Source organism: Aulostomus chinensis, chromosome 24 (genome assembly GCF_037954235.1).
Source record: "Aulostomus chinensis isolate RoL2024-O1b breed Wild chromosome 24, RoL_Achi_v1.0, whole genome shotgun sequence".
Lineage (NCBI taxonomy): Eukaryota > Metazoa > Chordata > Actinopteri > Syngnathiformes > Aulostomidae > Aulostomus > Aulostomus chinensis.
In genome coordinates, this window is record NC_141343.1 from 12,816,038 (window position 1) to 12,822,744 (window position 6,707).

Genomic DNA, 6,707 nt, shown 5'->3' on the forward strand with positions numbered 1-6,707 from the left:
ATCAGCTTTGGATGCATAACTTTATTTTGTGCATTGACAACATAAAATTTCATTTATATTTTTGCATTTAATGAAGCGCCCATTTATTGTGTCTGAAACAGTCTCAGATGTTTCTACAGGCGTAGTTTTATGTCAAATCATTTCATCACCGTGGCCCGAAGTATCAGTTATAAATGTCATATGATGCCAATTTGAAACCGGCACGTACAGTCTGGTCTCCAGAGGATGATCCCTTGACTTTTCTTTAAGCGACACAGCAGGTTGACATTTTAGCAGTAAAAATACCTTTTTTAGATGAACTGCAATGACATTTAGAGCAGAAACCTGAGGTAGCATTTGCATTCCTTGTCCCCAGAGGATGAAGCATTTATTATATTATTTGACTCTATACATTTGGGTAAACATTCTTTACTTGACTCAGTTTTGCACTTGCTCTCTGCTGAACTTTTCAATGGACTCGGTCATATTTCAACCATTTTCAATATATTTTATTGTAATTCTGTTTTAATTTTTGTCGTTTGATGCGCAGCTAATCTACTTTAAATGTCCTCTTTTAGAATTTGAGCTAAAAATGTTATCAAGAAGATCCTATACAAATAAAGTTCCTTATTCATTGTAGTACTTTAATGCTAATTAGTAAAGGTAAAAAATAAATTGACAATTATTGACATTCTCCCTGACACTGTAAATATGAGCTAGTTAGCATTAGCACTTTTTCAGGCGCTAGCATGTTGGCGCGTCAGTGATGGGAAAATGTATGGAAGCTGAGAAGGGCAAAGTTTTTCACTACTTTTTTAATGCCATTATCTTGAGATCACGAGTTAATTAATGCTTTATGACAAGCTAACGAGGCTTGTTTTCTTAGATTAAACAATCTTGTTACGTAAAAGTGTAATTAGCTGGTTATCGAAACAAAAGGGCCCTTTTCTTTTTCGAGATAACAAGATAAAGGAACCCATAATTATGAGAAAATGAGCTTGCGATCTTGAGATAATGGCATTTCAAAAGGAATTGCGCTCTGGACTGAAAGCTCTTGTCATCTTTTCAGCAAACCTGATGGAATCTTAAAGAGGCTTAAAAAAAGACATGAGCAAGAAACTTTTATCCCCCACAGTCATGCGACCCCCATCCACCCCCCACCCAATCTCTCACGCTACCCCTCCCTTGTGCATCCCCAAGGTCAGGGGCATTAGGCCTGCGGACAGATGTATCTGCTTTAGTCTGAGTTGTAATGGCCGGTTTGAATCGCAAACTATATTTATGAGGTCTCATTATTTTCATTTCCTATCCTGTCACTTAGTATTAGACTTCGTCTGTTCGGTGCACACAGGAATAGTTCCACTCTTGATCCCGAAGCCAGGGTCCTCCGCAAGCTTTCAGTAACAAAGGGGCTCATCAGGAAGGATTGGCATTTTTATTTCCTTAAAATATCATCGATCTCACTCAAAAACCTTCAGTCTATTTACTGTTTCGGGACCAGCTGAAGTAGAACGGAAATCAACATAAAAATGGGCCACTCGTTACGAGCGGGATGGGCCTTTTCTTTCTTGGTCCCTCCCTCATAATATTGCAAAATGAATTTACAAACCGTTGTGTTCCCCAGCACCGTGTAAAAATGGAAATGCACAGCGTTAATTCATGCATGAAGGCATTGTTGGTGCTGTTGGAAAATTTCACTGATTCCAGATGCCAGAATCCACCATGGTATTATTCATTAAGACAAGTGAAACGTTGGGAGTCTACAAGTATATCTCAAAACAGGGCCGACCATATGTTTAGTGTCAATATGACTTCACGGTTGCCCATGTGGAAAATAGCTCTGGGCCACAGAATGCGCACTCACACAGTGTTGTGTTTAGATAAATAATCTTGAACTGTGAAATGCAACGAAGGAAAGCCATGTCTAAAAATAATTACCATCTAGAGCTTTTTAATTGCGATAGAGTAAATGGTTGATTATGAAGAAATGGGGTCTGGGGTGTTTGTCTGGGTTGGGTTTTTTTTTGTTTTTTTTGTTTTTTGGAGGGGGGGGCTGTCTGATTTTTTTCCAATGCCCTTGGTGATTCTCCAAGGACTGGCCTGGCATGAAATTGGCAGAAGCAGGGAGCAGAGCGAGAAAAAGAAGAAGAAGAAGAAGAAAGCAAGAAAATAATGTGCAAGTGAGAACAGATATAACTGTGGGTAAAATGTCCAGGAGTAAAGGAATGGCATGCAAGAGAGCTGAAATGATGAAAAGACCCCTGAAAATGGAGGAGGATAATTTGAGGTCTGCTGGGTTTCCTTGCAGCAATAGACACTCAAGAAACTTTTCTGGTATAGGGGGAAAAAACTCGAAATTCAACGTAAATGACTAGGAGCCACTCGCAAGGGTCAGACATGCTGAAGATCCTCATTAGTTGGAGGGTTTCGGACTAAACGTTTACTACATTTTCCTCTGTAACATAATTGATGGTGTACGTACTTTGGTACAATCAAGAATGTACTCACTTGGTGGAAGGTTCTGTACCTGTTCTTCCTCAACCTCTGAGTGATGTCGCCGTTGGAAGATCACCCCTTGAATGCATTTTCTATTTTTCCTTCAGCATCAGCAGTCAAGATGTGAAAACAGGACAAGGTGAGAAAGGTCTGGCTTAGGTTGCGGCCCCAGGACCAGATATGTAATGCTGCTGAGTCCCTAAAGCCGCACTTTGAGGGTTTTGCCAGGGTTAGCACTCTTCCTGCAGGCCATCCACTGCTAGAATTCCTGATCGGAGGGTGTGATGGAATCCTCTTGGTTCCTTGGTTTGGAGTTATTGGTTCCTGTCCAGGTGAACACCATGTGTAGGAGACAGTGCTGGACCTTCTCATGGGTACATTTTGACCTTCGAGAACAAAATTGGCCTGTACCATTTAGACTTTTCTTTTCATTTAATGGTGTTTTCCCTGCCTGTATAAAAAAATGTTTTGACGACCTTTGGAGGATAATTGTGTGTGTGTGTGTGTGTGTGTGTGTGTGTGTGTGTGTGTGTGTTTTATTGCTTTCATTGTCAACTTTCTTTGGTCATAAAAGATTGCGATTGTGAGCAAAACCATGTAAAAACAAAGCCAAAGCTTTGCCAGGACAACAACAGGCACACCACAAAATACTGAAAATAAAAAATATAAATGTTTTATTTGAGAGGGCAGCATGGCTCAGAGGTAGAGTGGCCGTCTGGCAATCAAAGGGTTGCTGGTTCAAACCTCACTTCCCCCGGTGACCATGTCCAAGTATCCTTGAGCAAGACACTGAACCTCTGATGGCCCTGCGATAGACTGGCGACCCATCCAGGGTGAACCCCGCCTCTCACCCAACGTCAGCGACTCTTAACGGATCAACGTTATAGAAAATGGACGGATGTTTTATTTGATTGAGGACAGCCCTTGGATGTTCACATTTTTTAATCATTCACGTCCAAGTTAGGCCAGATGTAATCCTCAGGTTCCAAGATTGTGCCCAGTTCAGCAGCAGCAAAGTCTCAGCAAGCGACTCCTTCAGGTTTCAAGGATAAAGCAATCAGAGTGGCATTGGCATTATCAGACCTATTATATTGTGCTGAAATAGATTATACAGCCGGTTCAAATACGGACATTCATCATGAAACACTGACTCCAGAGTAGCAGAGTCCAAATCTATCATGGTGTCCTCACAGTGTTGGCCTGCTGGTAACAAACTGTTCACTTGCTCTTGAAATAGCTCCATATTAGTGTTACGGTAGCTTCCAGTATCCATCCATTACGTTTATAAATGGCAGTGTTAGGGCATATTTATGTGTGTCCACCACAGCCTGGGCTGATCTGGGTAAGTCCTGAACCATTTTTGGGATTTCTAGCTTTATAATGTTTGTTTAAATAAATGCATTCAAGTTGTTTGTGCCATCAATAAATCTTTAGCTCATTTGGGGTTTGAACAGGATTTCAGTACCAATCACAAGGCTGATTATTGAAAATCAATGCTGTTGTACCTTTAAAGCACCACCTATTCTCAATGACATGGATCACCCTCTCTTTCTACCCCCCAACCCACTCTGTCCTTGTGTTCCACATGGCCTCCCTCGTGGCACCCCGCTGTTTTTTATGGACCGGTTTCATTAGCCACCAAGCTTGATCAGTCCCAAAGGATAACCAGAGGGCCACAGTGTTTACTAAATGTGCCTTTTACTGCACATCATCCTTGTAAAAGATGCAAAAGCCCCCATTTAGGAAGAAGGAGCGAAACGAGAATGTGCTAATTGGCTTGGCATTTCACAAAAGGCAGATTTGACTTCATGCTAATGTGATTGTGCTTTTTCTCACACTCTATGCTCGCACACCACAGAATAAGGTGGGTGAGATTTGAATGAAAGCAAGCATGTGGTTTGAATTGAATAGTTAAGAGGGTTTTTTTTTTAGTCAGACAGATGTGTTTAACATACTTTCCAAAGCATTTGGGTAATCTTTTGGTGAAAGCTTCTTTTTTTACCCAGACTTATATTCGATCATTGATTAACTGATTATTGAGGGTCATGACCAGATTGAGTTCTTCTCATCTCTGTCTGATTCTTATAGAGTCCTCCGCTGCCCTCCGATGCTGTTTGTCTAATCAACCTTATCAGCTGTTTGAGCCTGAGCCCTACCCAATTACGACCTCGCCGGATCTCAAGATGCTGACGAGTGTAAGGGTATTACCGTCCAATCACACACTCTGCATCGGACTCACTGACCCCGCCTCCTAATCCTGCTTCACAAATAATTCTGAGATGCAGATGGAGTTGATTCCAAGTGTCATCATTTGTTGTTGTTTTTCCGCAGAGGCTGATGTATGGACCCAACCTCTCTCTCTCTCTCTCTCTCTCTCTCTCTTGATCTCTCTTGATCTCTCTCTCTTTCTCTGCTGATTAAGACTGATCCTTCAGCAGGGCTACACCAAAGCTAAATTAATCATCCCAGAAATGGGTTACATGTCAATTTTGTGCTGATAAGTGTTGATCTGGATAACGCTTGTCACAATATGTTGGATGAGCGGAAAAACAAGAAAAGGTAAAGAATGACTTTTCTGCTGACGCAACCAGTATATAGATCCGAGTTATGGGCTGTGTTATTTATTCCTAGCAATACAAGAAACGCTTTCGTAAGACAGTTCTTTCAATGAATTGAATCGCTGCATGAAAGAAAAAATCAAATTTCTACTGGTTCCTGGCATCTGAACAAAAAGCATGAAGTTTGGGGGTGAGGGGGTGCACATAAACAACCCCAAAAGGGAAACAAAACAAAAAAAGTCAGGGCAAGAGAGTTGTTTTCATCTTGTAGTAAACAAAACATTCCCCCGTGGGGTGAAATCTCCTTGAACATCTGGCTCCATTATAGGCCCCTGTCCAGTCTGCACTCGCTGTAGAAGCTAATTACAGAGAGAGCGAGCAGATGAGGGAGAAGAGCGAGGGCAGAGAGACGAAGACCTAACACGGAGCTCCAGATTTATTATTTTTTTGGCTGCTACTATTACACGACCCACATTTCCTTAAAATCACCTCATGTGTGCATCGGAGGCGTCATTCAAAACCACAGGGCAACAGATGATGGCGGAGTAAGTAGAGAATACAGATCTGCTGCTGCATTCGTCAAAAAGTACTTCCTTATTTGTAATGAAGTCTCACAAATCCTCAAAACAAAAGTCAAAAAAGGCATGTTAAGTTCACCATCTGTGCACCAGGACGTGATGTCTCCTGCACATTTGCACACGTCGGCATCAGAAGGAGCGAACGACCAATAAAACAAGAAAGACAAACACTTTTTAAGCTTGCAGATAAGAAGTTGCCCAGATGAGCCATTAATAAATAGAAGTAGTGAAAAATTACCTTTAACAGAGTTTCAAAGATGGATGCCTCCTTGTGGCTATGTAACCCTGAGCAAGAGTTTTTGCCCCCGTAGCATTGACACATCGTAAAACATCATCATTCAATGATATGTAAACACGCGTCGTACAAGAGGATTTGAACTTCTGTGGGTTTTTAGGTTGCAGTTTCAGTTAATAAAGCCCATTCTGATTGCTAGCTTATACAGTCTACAGATATTTTCTTCTTGTGCACCAATTTTCCTGTGTAATGTACCTGTTCTGCTAGTGAGCCCATTCCAAACTTGTTAGAAGCAATAACCTTTATCACAACGCATCAAATCGCCATTTGGTTTCATCCTTTTTATTTTATCATCTCCCAAATCCCAATCAAAACCCAACAACTAGCGTGCCTGCCATCACACCGTTGAGTATCTATGCTTCCCCATATGTTCACACCTCCAGATCGGAACAGTGCCATTTTTTTTCCTTTAACACCCACCCACACAATTTTATAAATTAGAGGTGCTGCATTTGATTTTGTAACTTTCCAGGATGGCAAGCCTTCTTCCTGCAGGCTGGTGTGTGAAGGCGATTCGAACTTCGCTTTAAAACACAGTGAATGTCTTGACACCCGTACGCCCCATTATCATTATTAACAGGTTTGAAATAACACAATTTCTTCTCTCAATTGTGTCTGGGCCTCTGCTAAATACTAATCTTGACACAAAAGAAGGCAAAAAAAATAAAAAGAGCATGATGTCGGTTTTAAATGAGTCACCGCTCATCATGTATAATGAGGAGAGAGAAGCCCCTTTTCAGTCAGGGCTTCAACAATGACACCCCTACACAAATCTCTCTCACGCAAAAGACGCGTGATGGA